The 24,502-nt window shown below is 38.3% G+C and overlaps 1 protein-coding gene across 4 annotated transcripts in view; it reads left to right on the top strand.

The window, feature by feature from the left end:
* PTPRK (protein tyrosine phosphatase receptor type K) overlaps nt 1-24,502 on the top strand; it is a 588,095-nt gene that overhangs the window by 196,125 nt on the left and 367,468 nt on the right. The window lies entirely within an intron of this gene.

Raw genomic sequence — 24,502 nt, 5'->3', positions numbered from 1 at the left:
TCTGGCTAATGGTTTATCCATTTTGTTTATCTTCTCAAAGAACCATCTTTTAGTTTTATTGATCTCTGCTATCGTTTCCTTCATTTCTTTTTCATTTATTTCTGATCTGATTTTTATGATTTCTTTCCTTCTGCTAACTTTGGGATGTTTTTGTTCTTCTTTCTCTAATTGCTTTAGGTGCAAGGTTAGGTTGTTTATTCGAGATGTTTCCTGTTTCTTAAGGTGGGATTGTATTGCTATAAACTTCCCTCTTAGAACTGCTTTTGCTGTATCCCATAGGTTTTGGGTCGTCGTGTCTCCATTGTCATTTGTTTCTAGGTATTTTTTAATTTCCTCTTTGATTTCTTCAGTGATCACTTCGTTATTAAGTAGTGTATTGTTTAGCCTCCATGTGTTTGTATTTTTTACAGCTCTTTTCCTGTAATTGATATCTAGTCTCATAGCATTGTGGTCGGAAAAGATACTTGATACAATTTCAATTTTCTTAAATTTACCAAGGCTTGATTTGTGACCCAAGATATGATCTATCCTGGAGAATGTTCCATGAGCACTTGAGAAAAATGTGTATTCTGTTGTTTTTGGATGGAATGTCCTATAAATATCAATTAAGTCCATCTTGTTTAATGTATCCTTTAAAGCTTGTGTTTCCTTCTTTATTTTCATTTTGGATGATCTGTCCATTGGTGAAAGTGGGGTGTTAAAGTCCCCTACTATGATTGTGTTACTGTCGATTTCTCCTTTTATGGCTGTTAGTATTTGCCTTATGTATTGAGGTGCTCCTATGTTGGGTGCATAAATATTTGCAATTGTTATATCTTCTTCTTGGATCGATCCCTTGATCATTAGGTAGTGTCCTTCTTTGTCTCTTCTAGTAGTCTTTATTTTAAAGTCTATTTTGTCTGATATGAGAATTGCTACTCCAGCTTTCTTTTGGTTTCCATTTGCATGGAATATCTTTTTCCATCCCCTTACTTTCAGTCTGTTTGTGTCTCTAGGTCTGAAGTGGGTCTCTTGTAGACAGCATATATATGGGTCTTGTTTTTGTAACCATTCAGCCAATCTGTATCTTTTGGTGGGAGCATTTAGTCCATTTACATTTAAGGTAATTATCGATATGTATGTTCCTATTCCCATTTTCTTAATTGTTTTGGGTTCGTTATTGTAGGTCTTTTCGTTCTGTTGTGTTTCTTGCCTAGAGAAGTTCCTTTAGCATTTGTTGTAAAGCTGGTTTGGTGGTGCTGAACTCTCAGCTTTTGCTTGTCTGTAAACGTTTTAATTTCTCCATCAAATCTGAATGAGATCCTTGCTGGGTAGAGTAATCTTGGTTGCAGGTTTTTCTCCTTCATCACTTTAATTATGTCCTGCCACTCCCTTCTGGCTTGTAGAGTTTCTGCTGAGAGATCAGCTGTTATCCTGATGGGGATTCCCTTGTGTGTTATTTGTTGTTTTTGCCTTGCTGCTTTTAATATGATTTCTTTGTGTTTAATTTTTGACAGTTTGATTAATATGTGTCTTGGCGTATTTCTCCTTGGATTTATTCTGTATGGGACTCTCTGTGCCTCCTGGACTTGATTAACTATTTCCTTTCCCCTATTAGGGAAGTTTTCAACTATAATCTCTTCAAATATTTTCTCAGTCCCTTTCTTTTTCTCTTCTTCTTCGGGAACCCCTATAATTCGAATGTTGGTGCGTTTAATGTTGTCCCAGAGGTCTCTGAGACTGTCCTCTGTTCTTTTCATTCTTTTTTCTTTATTTTGCTCTGCAGCAGTTATTTCCACTATTTTATCTTCCACCTCACTTATCCGTTCTTCTGCCTCAGTTATTCTGCTATTGATCCCATCTAGAGTATTTTTTATTTCATGTATTGTGTTTTTAATCGATGCTTGATTCATCTTTAGTTCTTCTAGGTCCTTGTTAACTGTTTCTTGCATTTTGTCTATTCTATTTCCAAGATTTTGGATCTGGGAAATAGAATCTTGGATCATCTTTACCATCATTATTCTGAATTCTTTTTCAGGTAGACTGCCTATTACCTCTTCATTTGTTAGATCTGGTGGGATTTTATCTTGCTCCTTCTCCTGCTGTGTGTTTTTCTGTCTTCTCATTTTGCTTATGTTACTGTGTTTGGGGTCTCCTTTTTGCAGGCTGCAGGTTCGTAGTTCCCGTTGTTTTTGGTGTCTGTCCCCAGTGGCTAAGGTTGGTTTAGTGGGTTGTGTAGGCTTCCTGGTGGAGGGGACTAGTGCCTGTGTTCTGGTGGATGAGGCTGGATCTTGTCTTTCTGGTGGGCAGGTCCACGTCTGGTGGTGTGTTTTGGGGTGTCTGCGGACTTTTTATGATTTTAGGCCACCTCTCTGCTAATGGGTGGCGTTGTGTTCCTGTCTTGCTAGTTGTTTGGCTTAGGGTGTCCAGCACTGTAGCTTGCTGGTCGTTGAGTGAAGCTGGGTGCTGGTGTTGAGATGGAGATCTCTGGAAGATTTTTGCCGTTTGATATTATGTGGAGCTGGGAGGTCTCTTGTGGACCAGTGTCCTGAAGTTGGCTCTCCCACCTCAGAGGCACAGCACTGACTCCGGGCTCCTCAATTTGGGGTGATTTGTTGTCCATTCATGTATTCCACAGATGCAGGGTACATCAAGTTGATTGTGGAGCTTTAATCCGCTGCTTCTGAGGCTGCTGGGAGAGGTTTCCCTTTCTCTTCTTTGTTCTCACAGCTCCTGGGTCTCAGCTTTGGATTTGGCCCCGCCTCTGCGTGTAGGTCGCCGGAGGGCGTCTGTTCTTCGCTCAGACAGGACAGGGTTAAAGGAGCAGCCGCTTCGGGGACTCTTGCTCACTCAGGCCGGGCGGGAGGGAGGGGCACGGAGTGCGGGGCGAGCCTGCAGCGGCAGAGGTCGGCGTGACGTTGCACCAGCCCGAGGCGCGCCGTGCGTTCTCCCAGGGAAGCCGCCCCTGGATCCCGGGACCCCAGCAGTGGCGGGCTGCACAGGCTCCCGGAAGGGCGGTGTGGACAGTGACCTGCGCTCGCACACAGGCTTCTTGGCGGCGGCAGCAGCAGCCCCAGCGTCCCACGCCCGTCACTGGGCTCCGCGCTTTCAGTCGCGACTCGCGCCCGTCTGTGGAGCCCCTTTAAGCAGCGCTCTTAATCCCCTCTCGTCGCGCACCAGGAAACCAAGAGGGAAGAAAAAGTCTCTTGCCTCTTCGGCAGCTCCAGAGTTTTCCCGGACTCCCTGCCGGCTAGCTGTGGCACATTAGCCCCCTTCACGCTGAGTTCTCGCTGCCAGCCCCAGTCCTCTCTCAGCGCTCTGACCGAAGCCCGAGCCTCAGCTTCCAGCACTGCGCGCCCCGGCGGGCAAGCAGACAAGCCTCTCGGGCTGGTGAGTGCCGCTCGGCACCGATCCTCTGTGTGGGGATCTCTCCGCTTTGCCCTACCCAGGTATGTGGGGAGTTTCTTGCCTTTTGGGAGGTCTGGGGTCTTCTGCCAGCGTTCAGTAGGTGTTCTGTAGGAGTTGTTCCACGTGTAGCTGTATTTCTGGTGTCTCCGTGGGGAGGAAGGTGATCTCCGCGTCCTACTCCTCCGCCATCTTACGCGGAAGTCCTCTACATATTGATTCTTGACCCCTTCTTTAGTACAGTGCTGGATGCTGTGGCTTGAAGCAGTGTAGGGTATTGTCATCAGCAAGATGACTTGTCTTGAGGCGATGGCGGACACACACAGAATAATTAAAGAATAGACAACAGGATGAAAGCAGCTACCATCCACTCGATACTTCCTTTGTGCCAGTCTCAAAGTTGTTTCATGTATATAATGGGAACAAAAATGTACCTTCTTGTCCGTACCTGAAGGCTTAATTCCCTTTGGTGTCACATCAAAGAGAAGCATATATTCAATATCAAAAAGCATTTAAAATAGCATGCATGCATTCACTGAAGACTCCTGCAGATTTATGTGTATGTATGTATGTGTGTATCAATGTATTTGTGTTTGTGTGTATAATACATATCATGATAAATGGAAAAACTGCTTTTATAAAACCTCTTTATATGGCTCCTCAAATGTCCACATCACTAATTTTGGCTCTAATTTTGTGCATCTTTGCAAAAAAAAAATCTTTATATTGGCTTTGTATTTAGAAACCTACCTTTTACATTCAGGGTCAGTGTTTTCTGTTCCCCAGATAACTTTCTGCCTTTTGTTAAATAAATGTATAGTTTTCTCTCGATTAATTTTTAAAATTTCCCCATTTATTCTGTCAACAAGGGTATGACAAAAACTGAGGAATACAGACAAAAGTCCTCCTTAGAAATGAGGGGTGATCGGAGAGAGTGAAAGAAAGACTGAGAATAATCATAGTTTTATTTTGTTGAGCCTGGCTGCATATGTCCTACATTGTGCTGTATCATCTTATGTTTTACAATATTTTGGTAAACACAGATCTCCAATTGTTGGCAAATTCAGGATAAGGATCCCGATGTAACTTGAGTTTATTTTTGAAAGGTGAGTGTGATTTCTTTGGCTGAGTGGTGATAGGAGGGTTTCTGAGAGTGGGAGCACCCTCAGTGGATGCAGAGAGGATGACATAAGAGAAATATTCACCCTGGTACTGTTGATCAGAATACAGTTGCTGACTTGATTACAACAAAGAATCAATATGAGGGATTTGGGCTTTTTTGGGCAGGTGGTGAGAATAGTGATGAAGGATTTTTGACATAAGAAACCAAAGCGTAGAAGTTTCTTGTTGGTGTTTTTTCTATGCAATATTTGAAACATTTAAAGGGATAAATCTATTCCATGTATGCCTCTCAAAATTTCTATAAAGCAAGTGGTGTTATCTCTCTTTTGCTGATAAGGAGCCCAGTTCTCTCAAAGGGGAAGCAAGTTGTGAAAATCACTTAACTTTTAAGCAGTAGAGCCAGGATATGAACCAAGTTTGATCTGACTTCAGAGTTCATTCTCTTAACTATGTGCTTAGGAAAATAGACAACATTGCAGATGTTTCTTAGTTTAAGATCTGTCCTGTTTATTTCATCTGGACTTGGGAGAAATAAGAACTTTGCCCTTGTATATTTTTTTAAGCAGCTAAAAATGCAAACAACTCTGTTTCACATAAATTTATGAAATGTTTTTGGATAAAGCATTTAACAGCTGAATTTCTATTTAAAAGTTTGTAAGGGAATTTGTTAATGGAAGTTTTACTGTACTATAGAGATAGCCTATATGAAATAACCTTTTATGTGAACTAGGTCATCTTCTATTTCTTTATTTTACTTTTATTATTTAAGTGTTAGAAAACCTTGTATGACTTTCATTAATGATAACAAAATATCTATTGATTTTTTAAAAAATTATTTGTTTAATTAATTTATTTTTGGCTGCGTTGGGTCTTCATTTTTGCGCACAGGCTTTCTCTAGTTGCAGTGAGCGGGGCTTCTCTTCCTTGTAGTGTGCGGGCTTCTCATTGTTGTGGCTTCTCGTTGCAGGGCATGGGCTCTAGGCACATGGGCTTCAGTAGTTCTGGCACGCAGGCTCAGTAGTTGTGGTGAATGGGCTTAGTTGCTCCGTGGCATGTGGGATCTTCCTGGACCAGGGCTCGAACCCGTGTCCCCTGCATTGGCAGGCAGATTCTTAACCACTACGCCACCAGGGAAGCCCCTATCTATTGACTTTTAAAAAGTGTTTTATATAGACATTTATAGCATCTGTCTTACAATATTGTTCAGATACCCAGAACAGTGTTCTCTAGGAAGATAGGGGACATCTTTCTTGCTTTTTTGATTTTAAAAGGAATCTTTGTGAATTTTTACTAATCAAAATGATGATTGATGTAGGTTTTGTAAGCTGTGCTTTTGAAGATAAGAAAGATTTCTTCTAATCAAGAGATTTCTTCTTTGAAAATTTGCTAGAATGAACTTGTTAAAATAAAAAGATGATTTTTCAAAGTCTTCTTTGAATTTGTTACAACTTTTTACTGTAGTTCTATCATTTAAATTTTGTTCTCAATTTGGATTTTCTGCTTTGCTTTAAGTGGGGATCCATTTACAATTTATGATACATTTTAATGCAATTTATAATACTCTGTTCTACAGCCAGCACACTGCTATTCAAGGAAGATGAGGTGGTGTTGGGGCAGAGGTATAACTACACAATGCACATTTTTTCTTGACTTAACTATGTTCAGTTTTAATATTGAGATAAATAACCAGTAGATGGTTTTACTTCTTAGATTTAGCTTAGCAGGCAATCACAATTGACTGTCTTTTCCATTCACAGTTTTATGTAGAATTGGCTTTTGGGGTTTTGGCAAATTGGTATAGACATGTATGGAAAACTTGACCTTAGTAACAAGTCAGGGCTGTCTTCATTTACTAATCATTCATTACTTAATTTATATACTTTCATATAACTTTCATTGTTACACAAATAATTAGAGGTGACTTACCTCTAAGATAATTACCCAAATGACCAAGATAAATAAGGAGAAAGGACTCCTGCTATGAAAGAAAGCAAATATGATTATAAAATCAAGTTCACAGCCAATAAACCTAAATTTTCCAGCCACTGAGGCCTACATTGCTGGTCTAGCTGAACTTCAAATTAGATGCAAACTTCCTGGCACCAACTTGAAAAGAAAATACATAATTAGCTGTTTAGTTTTTACTACTTTCAGGGGAAGCAAAGCCTTTCCTAGTACTAAATTCTAAAGCTGCGGGCAAAGAGGAAACCATAGAAAATAAAGTGGTGGTTCTTACTTTAAGGGGGTGAATCCCTCTGAATACCTTTTGAAAAATGTTTTTCTTTAGAAAAGTTAAAGAAACTTTAACTTCCAGATATCTGTATTATAAATGATAAATTTGCATTTACAGCTATCTGTGTTGTAAATGATAAATCTTCCTTGAGGCTGAACTAGGTCATCTTCTTAATAATAAGGTCATCACTTAATAATAAATTAAGTGAGCTAGGGCAGTGCTTCTCAAACTACAATCTATAAGTACATTCTCTGAGTTCTGTGCAAGTTTTAAAAATTGTGTGGGATTTTTTGAGTCTAAAATTAATATTATACATATTTAAGATGATGCAGATGATTAAGAAATAATTCAAAGGCTTTATTTGCATTTGTGTTGATGTTATATCTTTGCTAAGGGAAAGTACAAATTGCATCATAGTTTAGGGCACAAATGAAGGTTTAACAGTAGTTCACACAGAGAAAAGTGATGGGAGCATTTAGCTACTATGTGGCAGATAATACATACCATAAGTGTGAGAAACTTATAGTAAACTGTGCCATTTATATTAGCTGATACCATACTATTTTTTACCGTATATATTGTTTAGGTCCTGAGTTTGTATATATTAGCTTGAAAAAAGTTCATTAACAATAAATACAGTAAATAATCAGAAAATAAATGTTTATAAATGGCTTTAAGTTTTTTCTATTATTGTATTTTGGGATGCATTGTTAAATTATTGGCCCAACAGAAACATGAATCAGGGGCTATAAATCACTATCAAAGAAAAATAACAAAGATATAATAACACTGACTGAAATGATGTTTCATTGTGATCAAAATCAAAAGAAGAATCAAATCCAAAAGTGAAATGTAATTATACAAAAACGTATACACGTTTTCACTGTTAAATGTAATATTTGAAATATTGATTCTGCAAAACACCATTTATTACATTAAATTAGTTTTAATTTAAATTTTATTGATTTTTACATTTGTTTGTATGGATAAGAGTATGATAACAGAAACTCTTGTTATAATAAGTTAATGCTCAGAGATTATCTGTGCATAGTTTAACACTGAAGTCTGTGAGAAAGTTTTCCTTTTTAAAGATTAGTATTTTACTCAGGTTTGAGAAACACTGAATTAGGGGTTTAGTCCTAAATGGTTTCCTGCCCGTAGGGATTTAACAAACCATGCTTTCTTGCACATTTGAAGTTTGCTAAAGTAAAAGTAATAATGCTTACTCAGTTGCTGGGTCTGCTAGAATGAGGGGATTCCTTATGTGATTGGCATACCGAGACTGGTGCTCGAAACAAATGTTTATCAACAGAGAAAGTCTTGAAACCCTATCTGGTTCCGTATTTATGTTATGAGATTTATGTTATTTATGTATTTATGTTATGAGACATATGGGTTTACTCTGACCGTTCAGGCCAATGAACTCTTAGCTATTTTTACTGATTTGATAGAGAACCAAGAAGTAGTTTATACTTAGACAAAATGACTAATTTTAGGAGGAAATTGTATCCACTGGAGAAATCTTATCCTTCTTGGAGGTCATCTGAGCAAATCTATGTAGTTGGTCTGAGAACTAGATTCCTCAGGCATCTGCCTCTCTCCTTTGCTCACCTCCTTAACAGTTTACATCTCTCTCACCACCACCCTTTTTTTTTTTTTTTTTTTGCGGTACACGGGCGTCTCACTGTTGTGGCCTCTCCCGTTGCGGAATACAGGCTCTGGACGCGCAGGCTCAGCAGCCATGGCTCACGGGCCTAGCTGCTCCGCGGCATCTTCCCAGACCAGGGCACGAACCCGTGTCCCCTGCATCGGCAGGCGGACTCTCAACCACTGCACCACCAGGGAAGCCCTCACCACCACCACCCTTTTTATCTTGTTTTGTATTGGACGGGGCTTGGGGTAGTAATTTTGACCTTTGGATTTCATCCTACATATGATGCTGGGCACCTAGAAAGGTGGGTGGAACCATTCTTTCCATTACTACCTTAAGGAACTTGATCCTGAGGCCATTTCTACCTATAAAAGAAGAATCTGAGTCCCTGTGGTAAGACTGGTGTCCCTCATGGGACCTTTTCTAAATCTAAGGGAAGTCCTGAGCCCTGTGTCCTTTTGTGGAAGCCCAAGGTTGATATCAGCATGAATTTCTTCATTCAGCAGATGTCGCTGCAGCTAGTATATCCATAAACTTGTTTGAGTCTCATTTATTTATTTATTTTCATTTTTTCAAGTGTAGAAGGACATTTATGTGCTTTTCTGTGTTCCAGGAAGCAATTTTAGGCCAAAACTACTGTGGAGAGGATAATCACAATGGTGTTTCAATCACAATTAATTCCAATTTTCCCTCTCTAGATAGGTTTGTCTGTTTTAGCATCTTGTCAATTTTTTCTTCCCCAGAACACATTGTCTTTTAAAATGAATGCTGCTCAGGATAAATATACGACACACTCAACAGGGAATTTTGGTTTTGTATTTGAAAAAAATAAATCAGGAGACAACTGTTCAGATTCAAAGATGTGTTTAGTGAAGGTCAAGAGGTGAATCTACTCGAGATACCCAAACTAGTTATGTGTGCTTGTGAGTGCAAGATTAAGTCGCTTTCATCCAGCTGCAGACAGAATCTGTTGTGAGGTCTTGGAAATCACTGAAATGGCTAATCACTATTGAAATAACATTTTGGTAAAAGATGGTAAGAGCATTCATAGTTATCAGAGATAGCCATATAAGTTAGTGGTTTAGAATGAATTTCTCTTTTGTCTTCTGAAGTATTTCTATTAATATTAGTGATAAAAAGGTTTACAATCAGATTGTTGTGTTCCGTGTTCCATAATAATATGTGGTGTGACATTAATTGGAATAAGTTTACTCTGTAGTATCATGTTTATAAAATATTTAAGATTTTGTTGAAAAGTTTATAAAAAGCAAAAAACACAGTAGGATTATGGAGTTTACTTACATGTGTAAATATAAGTGGAGATAATTCACAAATGTATTTATAGCTAAGATCTTTCCTCTAAGATACAGAATCATATATCCAATTTCCTACTTGACATCTTCTCTTGTATGTTTCAACAAAATTAATGCTCCTTCTTCCTTAGATGATATTTATTGTTCTTTTTGGCAGCCTTTCTTATATTTGGTGAATTTCTTGCCTTGTGAGTTGTCATGGCTTCAGAAAGAAGTCCAACACCTTTAAGCCATCCTTATAGCTAGGGTATTGATAGGTGACCAAATCTCCACCATTCAGACCACCTAAAGGAGGTTTGATTAGGAAGCTATTGGCTGCAGAAAGAGGAGGCACCATGAGGTTTTCTTCTGCAGAGAGCAGAAGCATAGACATCCATGGCCAGCAATGTATAGGACACAGCCTGGGTGTTGGGAGGAGTGTTGTTTGCAGTGAACCATGGGTCTCCATTAAAGAGGTCCTGGGGTATATTTCGGTCATTGTCTGGGCTTTCTAATGTTCTTTAATGGGTTTCTTTTTTGCTGAAAATGATATAGTAACTTCTGTTGTTTACAATAAAAATCTTGAACTGAACTTTCCCCCCAAAATGACCTCTGTCTAGTGTGCCAAGGCTCAGGAAATTGCACTACTGTTTATTTGGGTATTTGAGCAAGAAACATAGTTGTACATTATGGACCCCTGTCTCTTCTTCACTTCTGTTTCTCATGCAACACCAATTCTTGTTGATTTTTACCTCTTATATAGGTTTTGGATGGTTGCTTCACATTATCTTCACCATCTACTATCATAATTAAATACAGGGTTCTCTTCAGGGATGCTGTAACTATTTCCTAACTGGTCTCTACACTATAGCCAGAGTGATTTTCTAAAATGTAAATCTGATTTAGGACAGCAACCTCTGCTTGCCCCAGCTTAACTCTTCTCTATGTCTTTCTGTAACAGTTAAGATAAAGGTGAAAGTCCTCATTTTGTTTATAAGGCCTTCTTGGGCTGTTCACTTCCTTCAACTCCATCTTCACCTCCCCCATTTTCTCCTACCCAGCCAAACTTTCAGTCTCTCTTATTCATTATACTCTGCCGTGCTCCAGGTCCTTCAGCAAGCTGTTTCTACTGTCCTAAATGATCTTCCTTCTTCTCTTCAGCTATAACTCTCATGCTTCAGATCATAGATCTTTCTTCATATCACATCCTTTCCTTTTTCTGAGATAAAGGATCTCATTATACAATCTCACAGCCAACCTCTTTTTTAAGGAGGCAGAGATTTGTTTTGACATATATTTTTTGACCCTTTGATTATTTTTGTGATACTTCATCCATGTAGACAAGCCCCATGAAGGAAAAGTACTGAAATGCTATTGTTAGAGCATTTTAAATACATCTCACTAGGTTTCCCAAGCAATTAAAAAAAATTAAATTATGTGTTACCTTTGTAAACTGAACTTCTTCTTATCCTCTTTGATAGGCAGTATAATATAGAGGCTAAAGAAGATGGTTTTAGTGTTAGATTTGGATTGAGTTCTGAGCAAGTTAAGTTACTTTTCTAAACCCCACATTCTTCTGTATAATATTAAGACTTTACATATTCAATATCTTTCTCACTGGAATGTTGGATGATTTAAATAAGATACTTTTACTGTTTTAAATAGTTCCATTAATATAATCCAGTTAGGGGCTTCCCTGGTGGCGCAGTGGTTGAGAGTCCGCCTGCCGATGCAGGGGACTCGGGTTCATGCCCCGGTCTGGGAGGATCCCACATGCCGCGGAGCGGCTGGGCCCGTGAGCCATGGCCGCTGAGCCTGCGCGTCCGGAGCCTGTGCTCCACAACGGGAGAGGCCACAACAGTGAGAGGCCCACGTACCACAAAATAAATAAATAAATAAATGCAATGCATGATCCTTGATTGTAAAAAAATATATATATATATAATCCAGTTAGCCTCCATCATCATGTGCTATGTGTAGCACATCATCTGCTATGTGTAGATCACTGTGCAGCATCAGAGGCAGTAGAAGTTTAACTTTAAGAAGTTTACTACTGTGTCTGGAAAATTCTATATATTATAAACTCCAAGGTAGGAAATGTAAAATTTGTTAATTACTTACAAAGTTATATGTTCAATCATAGGAATTCCTAGAGAAGGTAGGAATTAGGCTACACAGGGGAGAAAAAGAGATCACAAGCCTTCTAAGCAAAAAGGAGGGGTAAAACAAGGCAAAAAAGCATGTTGTATCATTATGAATTGTGAACTATGAGTTCATGCTGGTGATTCATGGCAGATGAGCAACACAAGGTTTATATGGACCATACTTGTGAGGATTCTGAGTACCAGATGAAGTGTATGGTATTATCTGTGTCTGTGCGTACACTTGGTTACATCTATTGGATGTGTAACACCACGATTGGAGTGTCACTGCCAGTTCATGGTACTTGCAGAGTTTAGTCACTACTTGTAGGACCATTTAAAAGTAATTACTTTGTGCTTCCCTGGTGGCGCAGTGGTTGAGAGTCCGCCTGCTGATGCAGGGGACATGGGTTCGTGCCCCCATCAGGGAAGATCCCACATACTGCGGAGCGACTGGGCCTGTGAGCCATGGCCGCTGAGCCTGCGCATCCGGAGCCTGTGCTCCGCAATGGGAGAGGCCACAATGGTGAGAGGCCCGCATACCGCAAAAAAATTAAACAGTAATTCTTTTTGTTTTTTTTAAGTTATGTAAACAGTTCTTAGGGAGATATTTGGTATTTTTATAGTTAGAAGGAAAAAATCTTGGAGACCTATCCCTGCTTCTGGTTATCCTCAAGGGAGAAAAACTTGATCCTCTTCTGTGTGCCTAAGGTGTTTCCACTTATCTTATGAATATTACTGAAATCCTGAAAGTACATCTCAATAGTAGATTGAGTCAAAATTTTGAAGTTATTGAAATTTCCCTCTTCCCTTCTCCACATTCTCCTTTTGCTGGGGGGGTGTGGGGTGGGGCTGGTGGTTTGGGAAACACCTGTGCTTGATTGTTGGTCAGAGTTCCCACTGTTACTTGTTTTGGCTGAATCTATTTTTTATTTTAGCTTCTACAGTACATCCCAGAGGGAAGCTTTAAAAAGTTAGCATGGGAACTGAAGCGCTACAATTTCTCAATGTTTGTGTTCACTCATTGAGCCTTCAGTTAGCATTTATGAAAAGAAAATACAGTCCTTATTTGCTCTTAGGGCAACAAGAGCACTGTTGGGGTGGAGGTCACTTGTTCACTTGCATCATGCAATTTTTCTGGTTATGTTTAAAAGGAATGTTTTGTTGGAAGAATATCCTTGGGTGATTATATTTGCTAAGAGGAAGTTGAATTAATCGTATTTCAGCAGTCAGAGAAGTATTTGCCTGTTCTTCCTTTCCTCACCATTGACCAATACGGCAGTTTACAATTGACCAGGTGTGTTTTGGTGGGTTTTTTTCCTTTTTTTTTTCTTTTAATAACAGGTGGATTGGTAGCATTGGAGATGGAATAGCTTATCCTAGAGAACAGTATTATGCTTTGTTCTAGTATTGGGAATGACTAATTCCACTAGAGCTATCTTAAATTAATGTAGGCTCAGGAGACTTCAAAAGGGCCTTGTAGTTTTAAAAAATTTTATATCACATCCTTGAATTATAGAAGAGTAATCGTCTTGTGACCAAAAGCAACAATCTCTGCATTTGAGGTGATGATATCATTCTCTTTTGCTTTTTTGTTTCCTGGAACTTCAGTTTCTTTTATCATATTTGGATGGTTTATGAAGTGACTTGGGAAGACAGAAAATAAATGTAACCCCAGTTTGTTCTACCACTGCGTTCGTGCCTCTTTTCTCTTGTCTTTCCAAATTTTACATTTAAAGTGTAAGCACTTCTTTTTTCTCTTTTTCTCACCTCACTTGGACTCTTTTCTTTATTTCTCTATATTTGATTTCTCACTTTTCTCTCATGTTCTGTGTTCTCATTCCCTTTTGCTTTTTTTAACACTTTGTCTTATGCCATCTAAGGCAGGCACTGTTTTCAAAAACAAGCAGACAGATTTTTGGTTTAAATAATACATTGTAAGTAAAAAAGTAAAAATATGTTTTTACTTTGATAGTTCCTATTTCTGTAATCCCCATAACAATCCTCTAAAACAGTATTTTTATTATATCTATGACACTTATCTTTTCTGGGACTGATTTTCATCAGTAAAATGGTAGAGGAGAGGTGGATGGCTGGGGTGAGTGGTTGTCAGAGCCAGGCTACAGAATCAGGTCTCAGACTTCAGAGCCTGAATTCTTAACCTTTTCATAGATGGGAATATGATTTCCTTTGGGTGAGAGTGGAATGAATGTTATTCCTTCCTTTCAAATCTTTTATATAGTGTCTTCTATTGTAATTTGGAACTTTAGGGTTTACTAAAAGAAGCAACTTCCTTGGTTGCCAGTTGAATTCTTGTAGCCTGCTTATCCTCGAACCTGAGAACTCAGCTGAGAAATTTTTGCTCAAGCTGAGTTGTTCTCTGATTGATCATTGCTTGCCATTTCCTTATTCAGTAGTTGCTGACTCTTGTTACTAATTTTAAATTAAAAAAAGTCTTATTCTTCTGTTATATGGTATATTAACATTTTAAAATAGATTTTTGGTACCCTTAGACATACTGTGACTGCTGAGTAGGGTATTTTGTTTTTGGGAATATCCGTTTATATGGAAATAAGTAAATACTGTACGCTCATTCTGGGCTGACCTTAAGTTCTGGTCTTTCATTATTAACAGAATTAAGCTATATCCAGACAACAGGCTGGAATTGTTAATGTGATATTTAGTCTTTAGGCAGTTTCCAGAGACCGCAGGCTATACTATCTTCTCATACCTTTCAGTGTTCTTTTCAGTCTTGGTTCCTTTGAAAAGGCAAGTGATGATTACAAAATTGGTTATGGAATAAAGACTCTCTTGCCTTTTGGGGTAATGCAACTGTGATTATTCTCTCTGAAGTTGCTTTTCATTTTAGCAACTGCTTCTCAAAACATTTCAGTACCACATAACACAAAAGCTACACAGTTTGGAGAGCCATGGTCGGGGGGGAGTGCCAAGATTTCAGAAATCAGAGAAATCTTAGAACAAAGATCTTAAACTTAGATTTATGAGTTTTATAGCTGTTGGTAACGTTATGTGTATGTGTGTTTCCAGTGTGTATTTATATCCGATTTTAAAGATAAAAAGTGAAAAGGGTAGAGTTAGAAAGAAATAGGCAAGAAGGAGATGGGAAGGAGGGTTGATTCACATGGGTTGAAAGGAGTTAGGGAAGGGAAGGGTTGAGAAAGGTTTGAGTGCCTCTGTATTGGAAGTTTTAAAATTTACTATTCTTCGACATTGTTATCTCATTTTTCAACTTTGAAAATGTTCTTTTCATACATTTTCCAGTTTTATTCTCTGTATTATTTGATAAAGGAATGAATATGACAAAGGAACACGTATTAAGGACCCCCCTAATCAGTGTGTTTTAGCACATCATACAGACAGTCTCATTTAGTCCTGACAGCAGACCTAAGGCGTTTAGGCATTCCAAGATAAAGAAACCAAGACAGAGAAAGGTTTAATTATTTGCCCAAGCTAGAGAGTTGAACAGATGGTTAAGGAGTAGGGGAAACTGGAGTCCTAAAAGATCCTGATGAGAAAAGCACACGTTATAAAATTAGCGTCTCTTTAAGAGGGGGTGGGTGATTATTAATAATAGGTCTTTTTGATAATAGGTTGCACAGATTTTCTGTGTCATACAGGTGAAAATGAAAATTCAGGTAGCCAAAGTAAGGGCCAATTAGGTTCATGTTTTTGCTTTCTAAGATGTTGTAGGGGAAGGAGATTAAACTGTAGCACAATGTTTGGCCCAGTTCCTAGACCTTTTTTTTTAAAATATAAATTTATTTATTTATTTATTTATGGCTGTGTTGGGTCTTCATTTCTATACACAGGCTTTCTCCAGCTGCGGCGAGCAGGGGCTACTCTTTGTTGTGGTGTGTGGGCTTCTTATTGTGGTGGCTTCTCTCTTGAGAGCACGGGCTTCAGTAGTTGTGGCATGCGGGCTCAGTAGTTGTGGCTCACAGGCTCTAGATTGCAGGCTCAATAGTTGTGGCACATGGACTTAGTTGCTCCATGGCATATGGGATCTTCCTGAATCAGGGCTCAAACCCATATCCCCCGCATTGGCAGGCAGATTCTTAACCACTGTGCCACCAGGGAAGTCCCTCGTTCCTGGATCTTAATGTGTAGCAGGTAAACTTCCTGAGGTGACTAGTCTCCCAAGAAGGAGAAATGTTGTGCTATTTTACCTGAAACCTTCTTCTTACAGTTCTGTGTTTTCTGAAAGTTTCAGATGCTGTTCTTGAAAATAAAATTTTATTTTCAAATGTAAGTTGGCTACCTAGAACAAATACAAAGCCCTTACTCAGGGATTAAGAGAAATTTTATTCCTGCAGAATGTTGATGAAAAAGTTTTATGTTTTGTCAAGGCAATTGGAGAGACATTTTCGGGAGAGTAAAGTTGTTGGAATAGAATCCTGTGAAGTTGCAAGTTCTGTCCTTTTGTGTTGGAGTTTGGGAGACGAATTTACTTTTTCTAAATATGTGCCTCATTCTGTCCTTTAGAAACAAACTTTATAATGTAGGTGGTGAATCTAGTAGAAGGCATTATCTTAAGAAATAATGGAAGGTAAATGTTTGAAGAAAATAATAATAGACCATGAAAAAAGTGAGAGCACCTATGTCAACCTTACCAAAATAATGGAATCTCTGGGGGAAACTGTCAACATTGAGAACATTGTTTTTCTCTCTCTCTTTTTTTTAGAACATTGTTTAAAGTTATTTGATTCAATGATTTTTTTTTCTTTTTTGTTTTATCTTTGAAAAAACAACACTGCTACAATTTTTGAAATTCTTCATTTTTGCTGACCTTTATCGGAGTTCACCAAGAGTGAACTGTGCAGAATTCCTCTGTTAGGTGCTAGGAGGAAAAAGAGGTTTCTGATCTTGAAAAGATTGCACTGGGGCTGGGGGGATGCACCAACCAATATGGTATATTTGGTACATAAGAGAGCATTATAGAAATGCTATAGACATGCAGAGCAGGAAACCTGAATAGATGGTTGTCAAATGTTGTCGTAAAAGCCTTCCACTCCATGCTGAAGACTCCCGATGTTGTTCTAGATTTTTGAATGAACAAGATAGATGAAGTACAACTTTTTTGTGGAGTTTTTCAATCAGGTAAACAAATTAATTAGATTTGGTAAATGGCAAGTGCTATGAAGGCAATAACAAAGAATGGCATGTTAGAAAGAATCTTGGAAGGAACTACTTAACAGACCAAGGAATGCTTCACAAACATACGGTATTTGAGATGAGACTTGAATGATAAAAATAAGCCAGCTGAGGAGAGAGTATTCCAAGCGGAGGAAAATCCAGTGTAGAAACACTGACACAGACATAAGCTTGGATCTTTAAAAGGCAGAAAGAAGTCCACTGTTTCTGGAGCATGTTGAGTAAAAGCAGAAAGGGGTAGGAGACAATGTGAGAGAGGAAGGCAGGGGCAAGATTATACTGAAACTGAGAGGTTAAAAAGTTTGGATTTAATTCTCACTGCAGTGTGGAGATGAGAAAAGATTGTATGTTTTGAAAAAATCTGGCTGCCTGTAGAAAACTACTGTAGGACTTCTAGTGTGGAATTCATGAAACCTGTTAGGAGCCTCTTCTAGTTGTCCTCCTGAGAGGTGAGAGGGACTTGATAAACTAGTGAGGATGAAGAAAAGTTGGATGGATTGAGGAGACAGTTCAGAGGCAATAGGAATTGCCAGGGGATTACAAGAGGAAAGTGAAGGAAAGGGAAAAATCAAACTGATTTCTAGGTTCTTAGCTTTATTTACTTGGTATATCATGTTGCCACCTAATCAGATGAAGCAAAATTGGGGTGAGGAGAAAAAAGTTGATGAAAGGAAATGAGAAGATGAAAAATATTGTGAAAAATAAGACATTGCCTTCAGTTTAGTAACGGCCACGTAAATGCTTAGAAATATTAATTTTACAGTAAAGAAAAAAATCATCCCAGATGGACTGGGACCCAAATTGCTATTTCAGTTGTCACTAGTTCCTCTATCCAGCAGTCCTGATTATGGCTTCTTAAGCTGGCTGGGCATGAAATTATATTAGTGTTCAGTGTCTTTAGTTTTTTCACATCAACAGTTTGTGGCATGTTCTTTGTTTCTGCTGGGAAAATCTCACTCAGGGCCAAGAAGTAACTGTTTTGCACAGTGTGCTTGTGTTTTGGTAGCTTTTGGTAGCTATTCAACATGGTCTTCAGAACACACAAAAATGCTTTTCTTATTAAGGTAGAATATTACTTAGCCTTTGGACTTGGACTGGAACTATACCATTGGCTTTCCTGGGTCTGTACTTCTCAGCCTCTGTAATCACATAAGCCAGTTCCATCCAATAAACCTCTTTCTTTTTTTTTTTTTTTTTTTGTGTGTGTGTGTGTCTGTGTGTGTGTGTGTGTGTGTATTTGTTTGTTCTCTGATGTACCTTGATCAATACACCCTTTATATTAATACTGGTGTAAAACTATTCAGTTTTTTTGATTTTTATTCTCCAGACATCCAACATCCCAGTAAAGACTTTTGTTTTATAGAGATCTTTAAACCATGCAGTGACTGAATGAGGAAGTAGATTCAGTAGAAATAAGTGCACTGATAATGTTCTCATTATAGCATGAAGTTAAAGAGAATTGTGCATATTAAAATATAATGATTCTTCATATGTAGTCCAGGGACCACTGTGGGTCCCCAAGACCATTTCAGAGGAGCTGTGAGGTCAAAACTACTGTCAAAATAACACTAAGATACTCCTTTTCCTTTTTTCCCTTTCATTTTCTCATGAATGAAGAAGTAAAAAATGAGAATCTAGGTATCTTCTATTAAGTGATACATTAAAGAGATTTGCAAAAATATGCCTCCATACTATATTTTTTGGGAAAATGTAGTAATTTTTCATAAAAATATTTTTTTTGGGTTACATAGAAGGGCTTTATTACTGTTAATATTAACTTAATTAACAAATGTTTTTGAAATATCTTAGTTTTAATTCCTCATATGGTCAGTATTGATAGACAAGAACTCACAGGAACAAAAGCTTTTTGATATTCTCAATATTTTTTAAGAGTGGAAAAGGGGTCTCCTACAACTAAAATGTTTGAGAACCATTGCTCTAATAGGTTTTGCTCTGACAAAAACGTTAAGTGCATGCATACTTCCAAACATTATACTCTTTGATCAACTGATTCTGTTTGGAAGCAGCATAAGTCAGTTCCAGTTGTTTGCTTTATTTTTGTTGTTGTTTTGACATTTTCAGATAATTTATCTCAAGTAGAGTTAGTACTGCCTCAACAGTTATATGCTGTTATATTCTAAGAGCTAGTCTGTTTGTCTCCTTCTCACTCATTCAGTCATTCAGTTAACCAAAGAAGTTCTCAGTGAACCTCTACTATATGCAAAGTTGTTGTTTAATGCAGTGTCAGTTGCTCTAAATCTACCCTGCAGTACCTGCTGTATGAGAGTGGAGCTTGACCCTTTAAGCATTTCTCCTTTGTAACTAGCACGATGTTAAGCTTTGTCAGAGGGTGCTGAGGGGGCGTTTTAGCGGGAAGGAGCTTTTCCTCTTTTTAAAAAAATTTTTTTTGGCTGCATTGGGTCTTCATTACAGCACGCAGGGTCTTTTGTTGTGGCGTGCCGGCTTTCCGTTGCGGTTCACGGGCTTCTCTCTAGCAGTGGTGTGTGGGTTTTCTCTCTCTAGTTGTGGCACATGGGCTCTGTAGTTTGCAGAACGCGGGCTCTCTAGTTGAGGCATGCAAGCTCAGCAGCTGTGTCACATGGGTTACCCCACGGCATGTGGGACCTTAGCTTTCCGCCCAGGGATGGCCCCCGCGTCCCCTGCATTGGAAGGCGGATTCTATACCACTGGGCCGCCAGGGAAGTCCCTGGAGCTTTTACTCTTGACTGAACTTTGTATTTTAGTTTCTTCTTGCTGGTCCTGCATAGCTGTATGTCCCCATTGCATGCAGTGCCTCGTGAGCTTGCAGCTCCAGCCCTGGCCTGGTGACTACCTTGCCCTCTCCTCCCAGCATTCACATAGCTCACTCCAAACCCTGCTATATGTGAGCGTTCCCTGCTTACCCCGCAGGTGTGGACCAGCTCTAGACTGAGTGACCCAGCAAAGGTCTTCACCACCCAGTGGGCTGCAACCACACCTTCTAAGGGGATCTGATTCTAGGCAGCCTCACTCCCTTTTCTACATTTTTTTTTTCTGCCTTGGGTATTGTGCTTACCTTTAGAGTTCTCTTTATACTTTTAAAGTCTCTACCCTCTTGTAGTTAATAATTCTTTATATTATACTTGTACTGTTACATTTACTGTGTGACTTCTGTCTTCTGATTGGACTCTGAATGAATCACGTGCTTTCTTTTTTTTTAAATTTATTTATTTTATTTTTGGCTGTGTTGTGCCTTCGTTTCTGTGTGAGGGCTTTCTCTAGTTGCGGGGAGCGGGGGCCACTCTTCATCGCGGTGCGCGGGCCTCTCACTGTCGCGGCCTCTCTTGTTGCGGAGCACAGGCTCCAGACGCGCAGGCTCAGTAGCTGTGGCTCACGGGCTTAGTTGCTCCGCGGCATGTGGGATCTTCCCAGACCAGGGCTCGAACCTGTGTCCCCTGCATTAGCAGGCAGACTCCCAACCACTGCGCCACCAGGGAAGCCAAATCACGTGCTTTCTAAGAGAACATTATTACTCTTCTGTGGGAGATAAATGTTCCTATGTAAATTATTTAAAATTTGTATAAGAACATTGTATTGTATAATGAAGGGATAGAACCAGAAAGGCAGAAACTGTGTATTGAAGGCAGGGAAAGGTCAAGGTGGGCTGGGGCTGAAGAAGAACAGTGAGTAAGAATTGGCTAGGGGCTGAGATGAGGGGAGGATTTCTTATAAAAGCATGAGCCTGTTCTGGAGGAGAAAACTGGCATGATATGTGGAGAAAATAGTGAGTGCTCTGTCAGTTTGGGGAAGCTGGTTTGTGAAGAGAAGTAGTGGGAGGTAATGTGGAAAAAGTACTTTGGGGCAAGATCATGGAGTGTGGTCAGTACTAAGCAGAGAAGTAGAAATTTCTCTGTGCTTACTTTATAGGGAAAATTCAATGGACATTGAATAGAACTGATTTAATAAAAATATTGTTAATGTACAATAAAGGAGTTTTAGGGAGAAGTATGGAAACCTATTTATCATTCATTATTTTCTTAGCAATTAATCCTATTGTCTGTGTTACTATGTTTTTCCTAGAAGTATAGCTTAAAGATAAAGTTTTCATTAATACAGAATATCCATTGGGCATTATTTATCTAGATATTAGACTGTGGTGTTTATGAATATGGGACTTGTTTTCTTTGTGTCTTCTTTTAAATAAAAACTGCTACTTAGTCTAAGTACTTGCAGCCTCTCTCTTTTTTAATGAACTGAAAGAAATGAGAAGTTCCTGGTTTTTGTATTGTGTGTTTTTGAAAGCCAAGTTGCTGTTAATCTGTAGGATTCAACTAGGATTTATTTTTAAAAGGCAAAAAAAAAACACCAACCCTGTGTTTATTTCCTAAGTATTTATCATTATTCATTTGATGTTCCTGATGTAAGATAGCATTCATGTAGTCTTTTTTTTTTTGAGCGTACGAATCTAATGCATGTTCATTGTAGAACATTCAGTGAATATACGTGAACAAAAATAAGAAAACAGAAGACAAAGTACAGCTTCCCCCCGATAGTGCAGTTAACATTTTGCTATGTATTTTTTGTTCTTTTCCAGTCATATGCATATTTATGTGTACATATGTGAATACACCCACACACTTACACAAATGCATTTATTTAGTATAAATATATATTTTCATAAATGAGTATAATATCTTATAACCTGCATATTTTACTTAACATATTATATCTTCCATTAAATGGTTTTAATAATATCATTTTTAATGACTTCATAATTATTCATCAAACTATTTTATCATAATTTTACAAAGTGCCTATTATTGGACATTTTAAAATATTTTTGCTTTTCTTTATTTTAAACAGTGTAATGATGAGATAGACATCTTTTTAAGGCTATATCTTTGTACCTATACATGATTATTTTGCTAGTGTACATTCTTAGATTTGGAATTGCCAGACCAGAGGGCATATATCTTTTTATAAAGGTTTTTGATTCTCATTGGCAAATAACTTTACAGGAAGGTTACAGTTTAAAAAAAATTATAACCATTTACATTTTTCTCCTCTGTCTTAAATGATATATTTGAGAACTCTGTTGCTCAAGAGACTGTAAGGAATATTTGTAAGGCCACACTAAAGAAGTTACATTGATTAAAATTAGTACATTATATGTGTGTGCACACAAATGTTTCATTATTAAGCCTTGAGATAGCTAAATTACAACTGAATAGAACTAAACTCATCAGAAATCTAAGGGATTAGTTAGCTGATAACAAAACAATAGTAAATAAGCTTAAATTATAACATAAAGAATGAAGGAAGTACGTATTACACACTTTCTTGACTCTTCTGGTTGGTAGCCAGTTATTCTGGGAGTCTGTGGAAGTAATTTTTAGAAGTTGATAAGAATAGCATAGTGTTCTCTATGTTTGGGATGATGGAAGGGAACCTTGTGTCAAACAGGCAGCTACCTCCATGGTGCCTAGGGGGTAAATTGCCACTATTCGAAGTCAGATGGCAGAAGGATTTAGATGGCTTTTTGATGCTAGTGCTTCTTCCTTTCTGGAACTGTGAAATAAATACATATTATTCCATAGCACTCAGAAAATGTAGCAATAGTCAGGCTGCATTGAAAGAAGCCCATTTAGCAGAAACAGTCTATAGAAATAAAATATCAGCACTTCTAAAAATTTATTTAACTTGCACCAGATGCCCTTGAAATGCTGAAATAGTTTGGACAAGGTTTTATTTTGTGGCTTTTGTCTTTCTAATGATCAAATTGATAATTCCTACAAATTAATTTATTTTGCTGATCCCATTTTCTTAATAAGAAAACTATTGTAGCTTAAAAATGCAACTGGCTGAAAATTGCTAAATGGTCTTAATGGTAAATATCATACTATATAATTAAAATATGAGACAAAACATTTTATTTCAAAGTTTATTTTACAATGGAAGAAAATAACTATTTGAAAACCTGTAAATCATTTAGAGAGCACTACTTTAAAATTGACAATCAGAAGCCATAATTGATGCAGACTTATAAAAATAATTAAGACCCACTACTACCATAATATGTCACTGAAGAAAGTTGTAATAGCTGTGGAGAAATAGGTCACTAGGTTTGTGAAGAAGCTGAGGCCCAATAACACGAAGTAACTTATCCAGGATCTCGGGGCTGGTCCTAGTTAAAAGCCATAACCATAATTGATCTGTTCTGCTGTGGTAAATATGAAAGACATCTCTGCAATTCAGCCATGGACTTCAGAATATGAGTATAAACAAGAATAGAAACATCCTGCTTCTATAAATTGTTCTGGGATCCAGGATATCCTATTTAAAAGAGAAAGACATAATTTCTTCAAAATATACATGGCCGTTTTATTCTGTTAATGTGCGATCTGTGAGAATCAGGGGAGAACAAAGGAGAAAAGAAAAGAATTCCAGGTTACAAGAGAAGATGAGAACTGGGAAAAATGAAGTGAAAGTCATGTCAATTACTATCACTATAGTAAGTTTATTCTGTACTTGGCTTGGTAACTGACAGTGTTGTCACATGAAATCTTCACAAAAGTTCTGAACCGTAAAGTACCACTGATCAGGAATTAGTAAAATTTGAAATTTCGGTTTCCTACGTAGTTGAAGCCCTCTTATCTGCTGTGATTTGAACTTGTTGTTGGGGGTTAATTGAACTAGTTAGATGGGTAGTCAATGAGTGTTTAGTGTGTCATGGCAGCAGTTACTGTGTTTTAAGGAGGAGACACAGAGGGTTGATTAAAATTCTTCAAGTTCGGGCTTCCCTGGTGACGCAGTGGTTGGGAGTCCGCCTGCTGATGTGGGGGACACGGGTTCGTGCCCCGGTCCGGGAAGATCCCACATGCTGTGGATCGGCTGGGCCCGTGAGCCGTGGCTGCTGAGCCTGCGCGTCTGTAGCCTGTGCTCCGCAACGGGAGAGGCCACAACAGTGAGAGGCCCACGTACCGCAACAAAAGAAAAAAAAAAAAATTCTTCAAGTTCATCAGTAAGAGAGGTCCAAGTGTAACACTTGGTTCTGTAACACTGGGTTCTGTAACACTACATCTAATACATTTTGGTTAAAATTACACGCTGGGGAAAGATATTTTACAATAAAATTTGTGTTCTACCTTAAGTGTGATAAATGGGTGTCATTACTTAAAATGTAAATAGTTACATTTTTGTGATACATGTCTTTGTTAAAATCCAAAGGGACATGAGAAAAACTCGTTGTTTTTCTGAAGAGGTCTTAGGACTAATAGCAGCTAATGTATACTTAGCACTATATGACTGTGCCTGCCATGCAAAGGGTGTGTGTTTGGGGGTGGAACTATGAGGAATTGGGAGGCTGAGACTCTATGTTTTTTGCCTCCTCATGATAGATTACCAATGAATGTTTAAGGCAAAGGTAGTGGAGTAGATTAGTGATTTTCAAACCAGATTTCTTGCAGCTCTAGAAGAGCTTAGGGACTATTACTGAATTGGGGACAATAGCAATGGTGATTAGCTGACA

The sequence above is a fragment of the Mesoplodon bidens genome (genome assembly GCF_964165515.1).
Source record: "Mesoplodon bidens genome assembly, chromosome: 12".
Lineage (NCBI taxonomy): Eukaryota > Metazoa > Chordata > Mammalia > Artiodactyla > Ziphiidae > Mesoplodon > Mesoplodon bidens.
This window is presented reverse-complemented; position numbering and strand designations above follow the sequence as displayed.